The sequence below is a fragment of the Alligator mississippiensis genome, chromosome 5 (assembly GCF_030867095.1).
Source record: "Alligator mississippiensis isolate rAllMis1 chromosome 5, rAllMis1, whole genome shotgun sequence".
Classification (NCBI taxonomy): Eukaryota; Metazoa; Chordata; order Crocodylia; family Alligatoridae; genus Alligator; species Alligator mississippiensis.
This window is the reverse complement of record NC_081828.1, coordinates 121,801,789-121,819,431: the sequence shown is the minus strand read 5'-3', so window position 1 is coordinate 121,819,431 and position 17,643 is coordinate 121,801,789. Positions and strand designations below refer to the sequence as shown.

General features: G+C 45.2%; 1 long non-coding RNA gene and 1 other non-coding gene across 3 annotated transcripts in view; both read left to right on the top strand.

Moving 5' to 3' along the window:
- LOC109282230 (uncharacterized) overlaps positions 1 to 13,580 on the top strand; it is a 43,866-nt gene extending 30,286 nt beyond the window's left edge. For both annotated transcript variants that reach the window (XR_002089157.2, XR_002089158.2), the window contains one exon: positions 12,971 to 13,580. This is a non-coding gene — a long non-coding RNA (uncharacterized LOC109282230). The remainder of the gene's footprint in view (positions 1 to 12,970) is intronic.
- Positions 13,581 to 14,425: 845 nt separating this feature from the next.
- On the top strand, positions 14,426 to 14,497 carry TRNAQ-CUG (transfer RNA glutamine (anticodon CUG)). The gene has a single exon. It is a non-coding gene; the product is annotated as a tRNA-Gln (tRNA).
- Positions 14,498 to 17,643: the final 3,146 nt, after the last annotated feature.

Below are 17,643 nucleotides of genomic sequence, written 5' to 3'. Positions count from 1 at the left end.
TTTGCTACCCAGCTAGAGCTTACATATAATCCCTTACAAGTGCAGTAAATTCTTCCTGGGTGCACAGTATGCTAGCTTTGTAGAAGTATCAACTCTAAGTGCTCAGTATATGATTTTCCATGGCTTAACATTCAAAAATCAATTTCCTCTGGGGTAACTAAATATGCTGCTCCTCAGTGAATTGTAGTTCCAAGCTGAGATAGAAACCATGGTTTCAAAGCTCTTAAAAAAAGTGATGAGATCTTTTTATTGTTGGAAAGATGCATTCAGTTCTTGGTAGTCCCACTGCTACTCAGACAATCTTCATGCTCCAAACAGGTGAGAACAATTGCGGCTGAAACACTCCAAAAATATTCATTTTTGCCAGACACCAAGAATACAAAAAGTTAAGGAGAAAATCAAGCAAGGAAAAATAATAGAAAAGCCAGAAAGGAGAAAGTTTAGAAAACACAGCAGGGAATTGTTGCTTAACCTTATCTATCATGGTCAATGCACCTCCTGCTCTAATTAGTATTGCCCTTCAAACAATCAATATTTTTAACAAGAATAACCAGTGTAAAATTAAAATGTTTAGGAAGTAGAATAGATCTCAGTCTCCAGGCTGCCAACTGGCTCATTAGGTAAATTAGATTATCAGATTTCAATAGCTAAAAAAAACCTTCTGAACAAAATCCTTTTGTGAGACCATAATATCAGAGTTATGAATCATTATAGCAGCTGAACTAATAGGTGTGCATGCAGATTGTAGTACTAAGCCTCTTCCGCATGACCAAGGCTCAAAGTCCTAGTAGCTGCTTCTCTTCTTGTAAGATACAGTCTCAGTAGAGAACACTGGAACTTTATTGGTATGAAAGAGAAGAAGCTTTCAGCAGAACTTTCTCATCTCTTTGGCCAAGCGGCCACCCTCTTGTTAGTCTAATAAACCAATGGTTTTCAATCTGTGTTCTGACTAATCTGGCCATGCAGGGAGTAGGGGGCATGCTCTGCTGCATGGGGATTGGGAACTTGGCAGTGGGGAGGATGGCAATATGAATTGCCACTGCTCCCCTGCCACCAAATTTTCTGACCCATGGAGAGCCCAATGCACCAGATGCCATGGCTCTGTGTGCTGGATTTGGCCCAGGAGACTGAAGTTGAGCACCCCTGTTCTACTCCAATCTCTGGATGGTTTTCCTTTTATCTTACACTGTAGTATCAATTTCAGTAGACAGCTCTGTCACATAGCAGTTCCCCATAGCCACATTGGCTTCTGAGCTAACATATGGACAATTTGTTCTGTGGTCAGTACCAGCTGCTGTAACATTTCACTGTTTTGCATTCTCATTCATTCCGAGTATTTTCCTGTAGCATTGGAATTCAAAAGTCCTAAGATTTGTTATGTCCTTCTTGATATGTCCTGCTGGAGGGTGAAAAGCCCTGGCAACTCCAGGGTGAGCTGCAGGAATGCCTGGTGCAGTGCAGCAAGCAGCACGGCCCTGGTGCCAGATCCCAAAGTGTCCCACCTGGAAACAGGGACTGAGGGTGAGAGAGGGCCTGTCTGGGACTGCCCCAGCCAGGATGCCACCTTCTGCAGGTCTTAGACCCTTGAATGAGGGGAAACTTGGCCCCAGTTCACCACAGGCAACTCACCTTAAAATAGGAGGAACGAGCCTCAGCTGGAGGGCAAGGACCAGCACTGATAGGCTACATGAGCCTAGGGATAATAAAAAAGGATACCAGAAGTTGCAAGGACCCCTGTTGCATGCTAGAGAGGTGTGCCAAGGGAGGGTGTCACAGGATGGGATCCTCAAGGATTGCCGTGTTGCCCCTAGGGCCCCTCGACCATGCCAATTCGGCCCAATAGGCACCTTCTATTCTTGCCCACCATGTCTTGATGTATTTATAATATAGGGAGGCTGCCTTCACATCTTGTTGGACATGGTCCTGATGGACTTCCCCGAACCCCGTGGGTTCCTGGACCCCTTGTGGGTCCCGTTTCAAAATAGATGTCACAGGACACCCCAGCCTTATGGGCTATATGCATGGCTCCAAACAATCCCTTTACCATGCCCTAAGCCTTGCAGAAATGCCATGCCCTCTCTGGCTCCAGGGTCTGTGCACCCCAAATACCATACCCTCTCTGGCGCTGGGGCCCCCCACACTACAGTGGCTGCCCCCCAAAGAGGCCTCCTCCTTCCCCAATAGCCTCACCCAAACCACCAGTTATTATGAAACAGCAAACAAAACATAAGCCCCTGGGCTATAACATAACACACAAGTCCCAATTGTGCTCCGCCCCTTTAAAAGAATCAACTTTGCCTTGGCATTACCAGAGGCTAGACTAGCCCTTAGGCCTCTTCCCATAGCTCCCTCTAGGAGTACTCCTTTCCACTTGGCTACTGGCAGCAAACTGCCTCCCCTAGTTCCAGCCTGGGGTTTATATGAGCCCATGGCCCTGCCCCCTCTGGCCAGCTGACCAAGTGCAGCTTCAGGCTAATTTGCTCTCTAGCCTGTTGCCCTGGTAACCTGCACCTGGGCTTCTGTCTGTCTCTGTGTGCTCTCCCCAAGCAGTTTCTGCTTTTCTAGGAGCAGGCACCTGAGTGCCCTGTGACAGAGGGTAAGAAGCAGTTAAGTTGCTCACATTTCTTTATTTTGGCAAAAGATGAACTGCAGGAGATACCCGGTAGTAACCTCAAGAGAGACTGTTGAGAGCCTCCAGCTGTGAAGATTTAACAACTGGAGCTAGATTTTTGTATGGAGGCCTGTGGTGGGGGGTGTAGGGGAGGAGGAGCCCCCAATCCAGACCCCATAATGGTCTTGCTCAGTTCACCAAAGGGCTACCCCATTGGCCAAGCATGGACTTCAAACATGGATTTCAGCTGTGGCCAAGCACAGATATTCCCCTAGGCAGAATTATACCTAGATCTTTCATCAGGTCATGGTGGGTGAGTGCCTGGGGAAACCAAAGTGCTCTCCAGTGAGGGTAACCAACAAGAGAGTCATGCCCCAGGAGTTGGCATGGCTACAAAAACCCAATACTCACATCCATAAAGGTTTGTCAACCACACCTATCACTTTAACAGATTTAAGATTAACTTCAGCTTCATTTTATAGCAGCATAGCATTCTTCTAAGGTTATCAGACACACATTTTGCCTGTTGAACTTTGGTACTGATCTCAATATTGTTATTAACCACCCACTGTTTTGGTGATTCCTAAATATTTAAAGCCTTCAGCTTGCTCTCTTGATATGCTACAAACATTTATTTGACATGTTATATCAGTTAGTTTTTCAGGCATTGGTCTTCATTCCAAATTGCTCATGGGTCTTGTTGACTACACATATGTTTCAGGCCTTTTTCAAATTATACTATCATGATGCAGTATATAATATTTCATTGTAATATGTAAACTTTCTGCCAAATAGTTCTGTAGCTATTGATCAAAGTTTTCTATCTCCTGGATTTGTGGGCACCAATTTCACAGCTTTGTGAAACAAAATATTCTCTGAACTGGAGGAATGGAAGTATGACCCACCTGCAGCACCTAGCGCCTTCAGAAACACTTGAAGCTGTACGGGGAAGTATTCTTTTGGATGATATCAGAAGTCTTCTGGATGAGGCCTGTGATATCCAAAAGTTTGCTTATGTCTATACCAAAAATACACTTAGTCTAATAATTGATATTCTGAGTAGGAGCTCAAGCTGGTATTCTGAAGTTATCTGTTCCTATTGTTTATTAGTTCCTAATAACTACAGTGTGCTGGATAATGAATCAAGAGTAGGTAAGGTTATGCCAAAGGCTTGACCTACTCTTCCACCAAAGCTGTGATAACCAGGAATATGGGTTCTCTGTTTCCCATGGAAACTCAGAGAAAAGCATGGATTTTCCCATTTACCAAAGGAAAAGGTGGATTTCTCGTTTTAACAGAGAAACCCACAGACTTTGCAGTTTTGCAAAGAGCTCTCTGCAGGCTGGCAGAATTCCAGCCTGCAATGGGCTGGGAGGAGGTTGATCAGGCAGGGGGCGCCATGTGCAGCCTGGAGAGCAGCTCCCACAGGTTGGAGGGTGGAATTGAGGCCCCCATAGGGAGGAAGGGAGGGAAGGAGTTGGGCAGGGCTGGGGCTGCTGCCCAGCCAGGTGGTGCATGGGGCTTGGGGCCCGGGGCCAGAATGCACGGCCGCAGGGCCCCAGTGGGGGGCAGGACAGGGCCACTTATCTGAGGGGTTTGAGGTGGGACTGGCTACCCACTTCTGGATACACTCCTGGGGAGCCAGTGGGGGGGGACCCCTGCCTCCAGATCTGTGCATGTTGAGCAGGGATCCTGATCTTCTGTTTAAAAATCACAAATTCTCTGATAAAAACAAAAAAATGCAAGTTTTCTGATTAAAAAACCCAAATGAAACATCACTATATATATAGGTATCACCTGAACACAATCTTCTCCCACTTCCCCCAGCCCCTTGCTGCCTGGAACTCTGCCAGCCTGCAGAGAGCTCTTTGCAAAAGTGGAAAATCCATGTGAGAGAGAAAAGGATGGAGAAGAAGTGTGAGATAGTTAGGATTGGATGAAAATCAAGGGAGTGGCATTGTTATGGGAAAAATAATTTTTCCTACTACTAAATGATTTCACTGGGAGTTGCCATGATGATCCAGGAGGTATATAAGAGAGGCAAGAATTCTTCTTCTTGTGGGTGATATCTTTTATTGGACCAACAGTAGGGTTGGTATGGATGTTAGAAGCTTTTGGGTATCATGATACCCTTCCTCAGGCTTCACACACAAGCATTCAAATATCACCCACAAGAATTCTTGCCTTCATTCAAGAAAACATTAGCCTCAACGCTATGTATCTTTAACATGACAAAGACATTTCTCTTGTATGGAGAGAAAGGGTCAGTTCTTGTCCAAAGCCCAAAGCATTTTCTTTATAGATTTCATAGATTTTTAGGGTTGGAAGGGACCTAAGCAGGTCATTGAGTCCGACCGCCTGCCCTGGGCAGGAAAGAGCGCTCGGGTCAGATGACCCCAGCTAGATGCTTGTTTAGTCTCCTCTTAAAGACCTCCAAGGAAGGGGAGAGCTTCAAGTACAGCTTCAGGTATTTCTGATGCCACTAGGTGCAGTAGGTGAGTCATACTTCCATTCCTCCAGCTCAGGTCATATATTCTGGTCATTAGGGAATATTTTACTTCAGAACGTTGTAAATTTGGTGTCTACAAATGCAGGAGATACAAATCTGTCATCAACAATTACAAAACTGGCGACCATATGGTATTCTCTCCTGGAAAACTTATCAACCCAGACCTAAAGGGGCCACTTCTATAAGTGAGGAGAGAGCTCATTCTCCTTGTCAATTAAATACTTGATCTCCCTGCTAAGACCACCAATAAGGATATGTATTTTAGTTGAGTCAACTCTGTCCCTAAGGAGCTAGATTGAAACTGCCAACTTGTTTCACAAAGGTCAAAAACTGTTCTGCTCACAGTAACAATTTTCAGCAAATTCTGAGTCAAAACATATTAGTATCAGTCCCCTACAGGAGGCAGAATCTGTATCGTACTATTATGACACATTTAGTTGCCTTTTAAATCTCTCTCTGGGTATATTTTTCTGATTTTCACCTGAAAATATAAAGAGCTGGTGCTTCAAAAAAATTACAAGGATTGTGGTTGTGTTCAGTTAGTAACTACCCTAGTAAAATGACCTTAGTGGATTAAAGAATTAAGCTCTTAAGAGGCTTATCTGTCCTTATCGCCCAAGCTTAAAACTTTATTTTTCAGTATTAGCATAAATTGGATTTTTTAATGGTTTCTTTCATAAGCAGGCCACCTTTGAAATGAAATTCTGGATGCAGCTGGGGACAATGCATATTCCATTGTATAGCTTTGTTAGATCATTCAGAATTCTGAGAACTGTAAAATTCGCTTTACAAAAGCAAATGATTAACAGAGGAAAAATGGATCGAGTCAGGGGAGACCTCCAAAAAGAGAAAAAAAATACCAAAACTGTTAAAGCCTAGTGTTTACTACATGCAAGATGCTTACATATCTATATACATATGCATGGCGAGAAGAAATACATAATTCTCAAGCCCAGGCATGGTTGACTTAATAAAATATTTTGAGGAAAAATTACCATTTCAGAGAGCCTTATTTGAATGTTGCATTACTAAAATCTAGATTCAAATTTCATGGTTAGTAATTTCTACTTCTTTGAACTGGAAGTTGATACGCCATAACTTTTATTAGCTAATAAAGGGAACATACAGACTAAGGATGGTTGAAAAATAGCTATTGAAACATTTTTTGCTGGGCAGGGTGGGAATTGAATTTTCAATATGAATTACATTGCATGAGGCACTGTCTCTGTAAGACAGGAAACTGGTGTATTATGGGAGAAGTTGCCTTTCTAGGGAGCTTGGTCTGTAAAAAAGAATGGTGGGCAGGAGGCATGTGACCTACAACTCCCATGAGGCCCTGCAGTGACATTTCCCTAATATAATATTTTGCTTTTTCAGTTAAAATGTCAGGCTTTGATTTTTCATTAAAAAGTTGAAATTGTCCATGATCAAGGTAATTTCTGACCTACTCTTAATATAGATATGGCAGCTCAGAGATATGTGTAAGAAACACTAAGATACGCATATGTATCAACAAGGAGAAATGCAAAGTGCTGCACCTAGGGAGGAAAAATGTCCAGCACACCTACGGCCTAGGGAATGACCTGCTGGGTGGCGCGGAAGTGGAAAGGGATCTTGGAGTCCTAGTGGACTCTAAGATGAACATAAGTCGGCAGTGTGACGAAGCCATCAGAAAAGCCAATGGCACTTTATCGTGCATCAGCAGATGCATGACGAATAGGTCCAAGGAGGTGATACTTCCCCTCTATCAGGCGCTGGTCAGACCGCAGTTGGAATACTGCGTGCAATTCTGGGCGCCGCAATTCAAGAGGGATGCGGATAACCTGGAGAGGGTCCAGAGAAGGGCCACTCGTATGGTTAAGGGCCTGCAGACCAAGCCCTACGAGGAGAGACTAGAGAAACTGGATCTTTTCAGCCTCTGCAAGAGAAGGTTGAGAGGCAACCTTGTGGCTGCCTATAAGTTCATCATGGGGGCACAGAAGGGAATTGGTGAGTATTTATTCACCAAGGCGCCCCCGGGGGTTACAAAAAATAATGGCCACAAGCTAGCGGAGAGCAGATTTAGATTGGACATTAGGAGGAACTTCTTCACAGTTCGAGTGGCCAAGGTCTGGAACGGGCTCCCAAGGGAGGTGGTGCTCTCCCCTACCCTGGGGGTCTTCAAGAGGAGGTTAGATGAGTATCTAGCTGGGGTCATCTAGACCCAGCACTCTTTCCTGCTTATGCAGGGGGTCGGACTCAATGATCTATTGAGGTCCCTTCCGACCCTAACATCTATGAATCTATGAATCTATGTATTGGCTCATAGTGAGGAGCAAGTGGGGTTTTTGGTGTTGTTTGGTTGTTTTGCTGCAGTCATGTGTTCACCATGGTCTCTTAAGGGGTTTAGCTCTACGGCTGCTATAGGCATGATAAGCTCTTTTTCTGATGTTTTAATTTGGCTGACAAAATATGAAAATAAAAGTGACATAATGTTTCAGTTCCACTAAACATGACAGGCATATTATAATAGATGGATAGAAAAGGAACAGAGAGGGCAAGAAATAGAGAAAGATTTTGGCAACATCCTAATTTGAGGCAATACTAATTGTAGAAACTTGCTGTAGAAATTATTTTTATACCATATTCTGAGCACTATATTAAATTATGATCATTGTTATGGTGGGTTCTTACATTTTACTATATATCAGTTGAAAGTGTGGAATATTTTTTATTATAACATTTTGTAATTTTCTACTCTCTCATACAGCAAGATATCATCTACCATGAAAGACACGACTTTCTGTCAGAATAGCTCTACAGTGTCAAATGGTCATTTATGAAATGTTTGTTCTACTAGTTCAGTGTTTCTCAAATTGGACTCTGGGGTACCTTGAGATCATGCAACACAATGTTAGCATGATTAGGCATGCAAACATGATTCACAAGATAAACCCAGAGTTTTCAAATAATGTTCAAAACATTTTGACCTGTTGTGGTCTTCCTAAAATTTTTGCAACAGAACAATTGCCCTAGTATCGTTCCATTGTCAAAAAAATGAGTGAAAACTAAAAGCTGGCATTTTCTGAAGGGTGCCTCCAGTCAAATGAGAGGTTCCCTGAGCCTAAAAAGGTTGAGAACAACTGTATTGGTTCATTGACTCAATCTGTCAGGAATATGTAAGGAAGTACATTTTGACATAAGGGTTGCTATTTAGATAGCCCAGATTGTCACTTAATGCAGTTTGATGTCCTGCCACTGAAGATCTTGTTTGCTCTGCCAACATTACGCTACCAAAATTAACTCCAGAACTACCTCTTCTAACCATACAAAATGTTTTTTCTTCTTCATGGTAAACCATTCCCACAAGAAGTTTTGAACAGACCATTCAGAGTACTTCAAGAAACTGTGCTGATTCATATCAACTGAAGAGCAACTCCAAAAGCAGTTTCTTCCAGGGTCTAAAACTAGCAGCAATGAGAAAATATGGATGATATCAAGCTCTGTTTAAACATTCTTGAATAAAGGTTTTCCCTAAACGTGAGGAAATCTTTTGTACAATTCAAACAATTGATTTTTACACTTGAAGAGATAGAAAAATTCAGCAGTGTTTAAATTTGAGATGAAGGTCTCAATAGAGTCTCCTTGGAGAGCAGAGATAATGAAATATGGGGTCTCTCTCGACATGCTCCTATAAGAATGTTTCTTCTATCAGCGCTGTTGTTCTTTCTACACAGCAGAAGAGTCTTAACATGCAATACATCTCATTGTCACAAGTATAACCCGGGTGTACCGGAGTGGGTGTCCCCCTCTCCAAAAGAAGGGGATGGTCAGCAGGGCATACATGCTGAAGATGGAAACTGCAGCTTGCTTGCAGCTTCCACTTCTCTGGTGTCTCTATAGAGGTAGACCAGGACACAATATCTTAACTATATACATGGTTTATTCAGATGCAGAATAAAAGGGGAGGGGATAGAATAAACTGGATGGGTGATAAAGATAAATATTTACATGTAATATATTCAAGTCAGCAAATAACGGAACAGGTAAGTATAGCAGTCCCAAAGACCCACGAGAGAAACCTCACTCATTGATCCTCAGAGGTAAGTATATCCCAGCAATTGATGGGTAAGCACCCCCAAAATGTAAAGCACAATAAACAGCTAATAAACACTCCAGAATATAACACACAACACGCAATCCATAAACACTCCAAAATATCAGGTGCAGCAAGCAATCAATAAACACGCCAAAATGTAGAGCGTGGTAATCCCAAATACCCACCCTCCTTTAGAGGAGTCTCTCTCCCTCTAGCCAAAACTCCTTTGATGGGGCTATCCACCGTGTCTCTCCCTGGTGGGAAACCACCCTTGGCTTAAAAAGGTAAAGCAGGGGACAGGGTTTGTGAAGGCAGTGCTGTAGCAATGAAGTTTGGTAAAACTTGCAGCAGCTGTATCTGCAACCTATCTTCTGGCATGACCACGCTCCCCCATAACTTGATGCTCAGCAAAGAACCAGAGAACAAAATCATACTCAGCTCAGAATGACGTGCAATGTTTCTCTATGTGCCACACAGCTCTTTTCATAATAGCAGCGCTGCAGAGACCAACCTACTATAGTGTAAGAATGCATGGATATGAAACCGACTGCTGTCTCCAGCAGCTAGATTTCTCAATACCCCTTTCCAGATTTCTCAGTCCTACCTATTCTCCATCCTACTGCAGTCCCACCAAGCAAGGGGCACAGACCACCCCAACAGATCCCCACCAATCCCAGCAGCGAGGGCCCCGCTGTCACAACAAAGGTTAGAAACTCGTGTTCAAAACAGCTGCTTTGTCTGAGGCTGTGGGATCTTCACTTTCCAAGCAAAACAGGCTCAGCTCTGTACAGGGACTGCACCAGCCTTAGCCTCAGAGCAGGAGAGATGGGGCAGAACGACTCATCTGGACAGCTTAGCTTGCTCAGCCGGACTAGCACCTGCCCTAGCCCGCCCCATCAGGTAAGGGTTTGGCACTGGGAATACCCATAGGAGCAGTGACTAGCAAAGCAAATCTCACCAGGAATGGGTGACTGTGCAGCACAAGAAGAGCCCCACCAGAAAAGAGTATGTGCGCATACGCCCATGTTGGAAAGTGAGAGATTGGGATGAATCCAAGAAGTAAGCCTTACTGAATGGGGAAGGCTGGGACTGGAGGCCCTGCATTGAACAGTTCTCTACCTCACTCACTCACTTTCCCAGAAGGAGCTTGCCAACTCCCCTCACGGGTCAGCTTCCTTTGCCAATGAGGGAGCAGCTCCTGACAGCCCACCCACAAACACAGGCATATTGCACAGGGTGAGAGTTCCCAGAGCTGTCAGGATCCCCCAGAGCATACGGACAGTGAGGAAGAAAAGCAATTTCATCTACCACCAGGAGATGGGATCAAGATCTGTGACTGCTTCCTGCTGGAGGACTGCACACTGGGGAACAACTTTCCCCACCACTGTACACACTACTCCAGACGCAGGGACAACAAAACCTGGAAGAGCCTGTGCATCCCAGCGCAGTGACACCTGGAAACACTCTACTGCAGCGTTAGGCAAAAGTGGGTAAAATTGTGGAGCAGTAAGTAATGGACAGAAAAACTCGAGGCCTAGGACACAGCCACTTGAGATGGGGGACAGAGGAAGTTAGTTGCTGCTCCAGCCCCAGCAGCTCTCTAAGATTCAGGGCAGGACCTGCAACTCTCATTTTAGTCTCAGAGTCGGGCCCATCCCACCTGTAGGAATCCCTTTGCTTTTATTGTTGGAAACCAGGGATATCAGAAAGCAAGAGTCCTGGAACTGAGGTGGTAGAACGAGTCTTTACTGGAGGAGTTGATTCCCACAGCACTTGAAGCTTTCTGGAGGAATTTATTTCTTATATCCCTCCCTTTAGCTTCTTAGCACTGTCTGGGTGTCACAACACAACCTGTCTAAGTTCAAATGGGGAACACAGGGCTGTTTTGGCTTCACCAGCCAGGAGGCACTCTTGGGAACAAGACAGCAGCACTGGGCTCAAAAGAAGCTTCTCCTGGGTGAAGAGAAGCTTTCACCCAGCTCCAGCTCCATCTGGTCCCAATGAGACCCAAGATAAATGATGGTTTCTTCCTTCTTCCCTTCCCCCCAAACAGAGGCAGCAGAGGAGGGGAGTATCTTTCTAAACTTTATGAAGCTGGCTTGCGTTGGGCTCTATTTCAAAATGCAATGGCTCACCAACACCTCTGAGCCAAAGGAGAACCCCCACTTTCCCATAGAGTGGGCAGCCTATTGACAGAATGGGTCTTGGAAGGGAAGGTGGGGAAGGTGTCAGAGGCAAAAGAATGACTTTTGCCAGCACTGTGGGCAGGGCCTTGGCTTTCTTCTTTAGTGCATGCTCACTGTACAACTTCTCCTCCTCTTCCTCCGCACGCTCAGTCCATCTCTCCAGACCTCCTGGCTACTTACAAAGAGGAAAGAGAGAGCTATATATTCAAACACAAGGGCCATGTTTTCCTTGTTGATTTGAAGTGCTGCAGGCAATGCAACCAGGACAAGAAATACTCCCACCCAATTCAATTCCAGTCTTCCTACCGCCTGATCCTCAGGATGGTGCCATATCTGAGGAAAGTGGCCAAAACATTCTGCACTCAATGAAAGCAGCAGCCAGAAGAGAGATGCTCCTTTGTGTAATTTCTCTTCCTTGGACAATCCCAAGGAGGCACTGGGAAAACACTGATCCCAAGCTACCACACTACAGTGCACCTCCTGTTTGGCTCACAGGGAACATGGACATGGCATTGTGAGGGTGGGAAGCTGAGTGCAAATTTCCATGGGCAGTGTCATGCTACAGCTGCCCCGGGATGGCTGTGATGTCCCTAGGGTACCGTGACCATGCTGGCTCCGCCCTATGGGCATCAACTAATCTTGCCTGCCACATCTTGCTGTTATAACTGATGGATTGGGAGTCTGCCCTCATGTTGCTGTTCAGTCACAGTCCTGACAGTCTCTTCTAAACACTGAGGGTAGCTAGACCCTTTATTGGGTTCCACACTCAGGAGGTGCCTTACGATAGCCCAAGCCTTATGGGCTAGATGCATGGCTCGAAAAACCACCCCTTTACCATGACCCAAGCCTCGCAGATGTCATGCAGATGTTGTCTTCTTGTGCTGAGGCCTCAGCTTAGTCCAGCCTCAGTACCTACACCCTCTGGCACTGGGGTCTGCTCTCCCCCTATCACTGTACCCTCTCCAGCACTGCCCCCACAATGAGGCCTCCTTCTTCCCCAATAGCCTCAGCCCAATCCATCAGTTCATACACAGAAATCAAAATATGAGCCCCTGGGCTATAACATAATACAAGCAGTTCACGGTGTGCTTTGTCCCTCTAAAAGAATCAAACTCCGCCTCCACCCCAGAACTAAATGCCTTGTAGGCCAGGGTCCCTGGTGAGGTCCTGGAGCCCCTTAATCCTACCCAAAGCAGAACAGGCAGTCAAGCATCTCCAGTTAGATTCCAGTAAGAGTGCTCCTTCCCCCTTGGCTGCTGACAGAAATCACTCTCTAGTCCCAGCCCTGGGGTTTATATGTGACCAGGGCCCTGCTTCTTCCAGTCAGCTGACTGGCTGCAGGTGCGGCCTAATTCCCTCATTAGCCTGCTGCCACAGTGCCTTGCACTTGTGGGGTTCCTGCCTGACTGCTAGGGCCCTCTCCATAAGCAGTTTCTGTCCTTAAAGGAGCAGGCACCTTAGTGCCCTGCAACAGGCAGGGTGGGATGGGAGTAACTGGGTGTCTAAAGCTCCCCATCATCCTTCAGCAAACTTCCTCTTGGGAGAGAAGCCCTAAGCCTGCTGGTTTTCCTTTTCTCTCTATTCAGGTGGAAGAACATCTTATCCCAGGAATGCTCATGAAATTGAAACACCACCTGGAGAAGCACCTCTTCCATGGCAGCTCAGCTGAACTCTTCAAGTTCATCTGTTACAACCACTTAGAACCTGATTTCTCCGGGCTACATAAACCAACGTATGACAAGGGCTGCTACTTCTATAGCTTGCAAGCTATTCCCATTACCTTACCTTGCCAGCAAGGGAGGGTTATGCTATGTATTCCTGACTAAGGTTTTGGTAAGCAAGGTAGCCCCTGAAAAGAAACACCTTCACCCATCCCTTCCCCTGGGTGGCATTAGTACGATTCACGGGTCAACAGCAAAAGGAGCCCCAAAAATCTATGCAGTCTTTGAAGACTGCCAATGCTACCCATACTTCCTCATCTCCTACAAGGTACTCTCTGATCCTATACCAATAGATGGTTAATCGTGAGAGAAACAGACAGAGAGACAGAGATAGCAGCAGATGGTTAATCATGAGAGAGAAAGAAAGAGAGAGAGAGAGAGATACATAGCTTTATAGGTAGATAGATCTGAGAGTAAGAATCAGAATTTTCTTGTATTTAGAATAATTTAAAATAAAATTGGCTTATGTATTTAATTTTAGTTATTCATTAATTCATATGTTGTCCTCATCAAGAAGGCTCAAGGCCACCTCCAATAAAAGACAAAACAACCCACAAGATAGGAAAACCAACAGAGTCCCCAAATGACACCCCAGGACTTTCAATTTCTACCCTACCCCACACACTCCCCTCTCCTATCTGGAGTATGGCAATCCCAAAGGGAAAGTTTCTTCCATCTCAAGATATATTCCTAATGGGATCTGCTTGCTTGTTCCTCTGGGTTAGAAACTGCCTATAAACCTAAGTTTTTGGGAACTGGCAACAGGCCAGTTTTAGAGGGTGATTATTCCCCTCATTTCTCTTGAAATGCTGAGGATCATCCATTTATTTATGGAAGCTGCTCTTGCTCAATGCACATGATATTATCCAATATTAACTACATCAACTCTCAAGGTGGGAATGTGCTTCTGTAGCAATAGTGTGTCAAAGTGGGAACAGATCTCCATTCCCCACTGAGAGGGTGTCTCTGGATTGTATGCCAAACTGGGAAATTCCTTTGGCCATGAAGTAACGAACACACAATAACATAGTACAACAGGAACACTGTTTTGTTCAGCAAGTAGTCATTAAAGATTCATTGCTTAGTTGGGAAGAGGTATCAAGTGGGGTTCGCAGGGGTTTTTCCTGAGTCTAATATTGTTTAATATCTCCATTAACAATTTGGATGATGGGATTGGGTGCACGTTTAGCAAATCTGCAGATGACACCAAGATGGATGGTGTTTCAGACACTGTAGACTGAGGGTAGGATCTGGAATGACCTGGCTAGACTGGAAAAAAGTACTGTAACAATCAGATGAATTTAACAATGACAAATGGTGGGTCCCATGATGTAATGGTTAGCACTCTGGACTCTGAATCCAGTGATCTGAGTTCAAATCTCAGTAGGACCTTAATGATGCTTTTTTTAGGGAGGTGATCCTCCTCCTCCTCTATGCGATATTGGTCAGGCCACAGTTGGACTACTGCATCCAGCTCTGAGTGCTGCACTTTAAGAGGGATGTGGTTAGCATTGAGGGGGTCCAGAGGAGGGCCATTCACATGGTCAAGGAGCAGCAGGGCAGGCTGTACGAAGATAGGCTAAAGGGCCTGAACCTATTCAGCCTCCACAAGAGAAGGCTAAGAGGGGATCTGATGGCCATTTACAAACTCACCAGGGGGGACCAGTGGAAATTGGGGAAGGCTCTGTTCCCCTGAGCACCACCTGGGGTTATTAGGAATAACGGCCACAAATTGCTCGAGAGAAGGTTCAGGCTGGACATCAGGAGACATTACTTCAGTTAGGGTTGCCAGGCTCTGAAATGGGTTCCCAAGTGAGGTGGCACTCTCTCCTACCTTGGGGGTCTTCCAGAGGAGGCTGGACAGATATTTGGCTGGGGTGATACGATCCCGGCACCCATTCCTGCCTGAGGCAGGTGGTCAGACCTGATGATCTGTTTAGGTCCCTTCTGACCCTAAGTACTATGATACTATGAAATGCGAAGTCCTGCACTTGGGTGTGAATAATTGCATGCACAAATACGGACTGCGGAATAACTGGCTAGGCTGCAATATTGTAGAGAAGACTGGGGAGTTACAGTGGAACTGTACCATAAGCTGAATATTAACCAATAGTGTGCTCTTGTTGCAAAAAAAGCCAACACCATACTGGGTTGTACTGACAGAAGTGTCTGTTTCAAAACAAAGAAAGTCATTCTCCCACTCTATTCACTGGTGAAGCCTCACTTGGAGTATAGTCCAGTTTTGGGCCCTACACTTCAAGAAGGATGTAGACGGACTGGAAAGAGTCCAGTGAAGAGTGACAAAAATAATTAGAGGTTTGGAAAGCATGACAGGCTGAAAAAAACTAGGGTTATGTAGTCTGGAGAAGAAAAGACTGAGTAGAAATTCGACAAGCGAGCACCTGAAGGGTGATTATACAGAGGATAAAGATAGAGAATGGCCACAGGGTACAGGACTAGGAGCAACAGATTCAAACTGAAATAGAGAAAATTCAGGTTGGAGATTAGGAGGAACTTTCTGACTATTGGGATGGCTAAGCATTGGAACAGGCTACCTAGAGTAACTGGGGAATTCCTTCTGTGGAAATTTTCAAGAGCAGGTTCAACAGATGCTTGGCTGGGATGGTTTAGTCAGGCATGATACTGCCTTGAGCATTGAGCTGGACTAAACTACCATATGAGGTTCCTTTTAGTCCTATTTTCCTATGATCCTATGAATACGGGCAACCCCCGCTTCGTGCTCTTAATTGGTTCCTGAAAAACTGAGCATTAAGTGAAACAAGTGTTAAGCAAAACCAAAAGTATTTGATGACTCAAGATGGCAATGACAATTGTTCTTAATGACCCAAGATGGCAACTGCAAGCAATATAATGAAACTTGCTGAGTGCTAAGTGAAATCAGGTATCAATTTCAAATGAGCATTATAGTGAAATAGCACTAAGTGAAACAGCGTTAAACGGGGGTTGCCTGTACACAATAACAAGCACAAAGAGTAACAATCACAGATTAAAAAAAAACAAGGAAAAGGGAACTGCTAGTGAATTTCCCTATGAACATTCAACAAGGAGAAATGCAAAGTGCTGCACATAGGGAGGAAGAATGTCCAGCACACCTACAGCCTAGGGAATGACCTGCTGGGTGGCACGGAAGTGGAAAGGGATCTTGGAGTCCTAGTGGACTCCAAGATGAACATGAGTCGGCAGTGTGACAAAGCCATCAGAAAAGCCAATGGCACTTTATCGTGCATCAGTAGATGCATGACAAATAAGTCCAAGGAGGTGATACTTCCCCTCTATCGGGTGCTGGTCAGACCGCAGTTGGAGTACTGCGTGCAATTCTGGGCGCTGCACTTCAAGAGGGATGCGGATAACCTGGAGAGGGTCCAGAGAAGGGCCACTCGTATGGTCAAGGGCCTGCAGACCAAGCCCTACGAGGAGAGACTAGAGAAACTGGATCTTTTCAGCCTCCGCAAGAGAAGGTTGAGAGGCGACCTTGTGGCTGCCTATAAGTTCATCACGGGGGCACAGAAGGGAATTGGTGAGGTTTTATTCACCAAGGCGCCCCCGGGGGTTACAAGAAATAATGGCCACAAGCTAGCAGAGAGCAGATTTAGATTGGACATTAGGAAGAACTTCTTCACAGTTCGAGTGGCCAGGGTCTGGAACGGGCTCCCAAGGGAGATGGTGCTCTCCCCTACCCTGGGGGTCTTCAAGAGGAGGTTAGATGAGCAACTAACTGGGGTCATCTAGACCCAGCACTCTTTCCTGCTTATGCAGGGGGTCAGACTCGATGATCTATTGAGGTCCCTTCCGACCCTAACATCTATGAATCTATGAATCTATTCCTAAGGGATTTTTTTACTCCCTACTTCAGGCATTAGAGAAACCAGCACTCCCATCTCTCTTCTGTGGGTTATGAGTAGAGCTATATGAATGCAAGTGAGTAACATTCATTTGGAATGTGGCTCCTTGTAGTTGGGTAACAAAATGCTCATGAACTATCTGATCACATTTTCTTACAAATGTAAATGTTACTTAGAGCTCTTTGCCAGATAAGTTAAAGCAAGGGTTGGCAACATGTGGCCTGCAGGCCAGATCTGGCCTGTGGGATGTCATTGGATCTGGACCTCAGGCCTAAGTGGTTTCATCCAGGCCACATCCAGGTGGCAGGGAGAGGTGGCAGGGGCCAGGTTGGAAACATTGGCTTGTCCTGCACCAAAGCAGGGCTGATCCAGTCCACCATTGTAGCACTGGGCCAACTGCTGGGTTACAGGAATTATTTTCACATTCTGGGTTGTTTGCAGGCTGATAATAAGCATTTCATATGTAGTGTATAAATTAGCAAGTAAAGCACAGGGTAGCATGTCGCATCTCTGAACGACTGGAACTTTCCATATAAAGATTCAACACCTTCCCTAAAACTGAGAGGCCAGCTGCTGGATATGATAGGGGTCCCAGAGCATTAAAGGGACATAAGCACCTTCAGTACAAAGCAGATTTGAATACACTGTAACGAACAGGCAGCTTATCTATCTTCA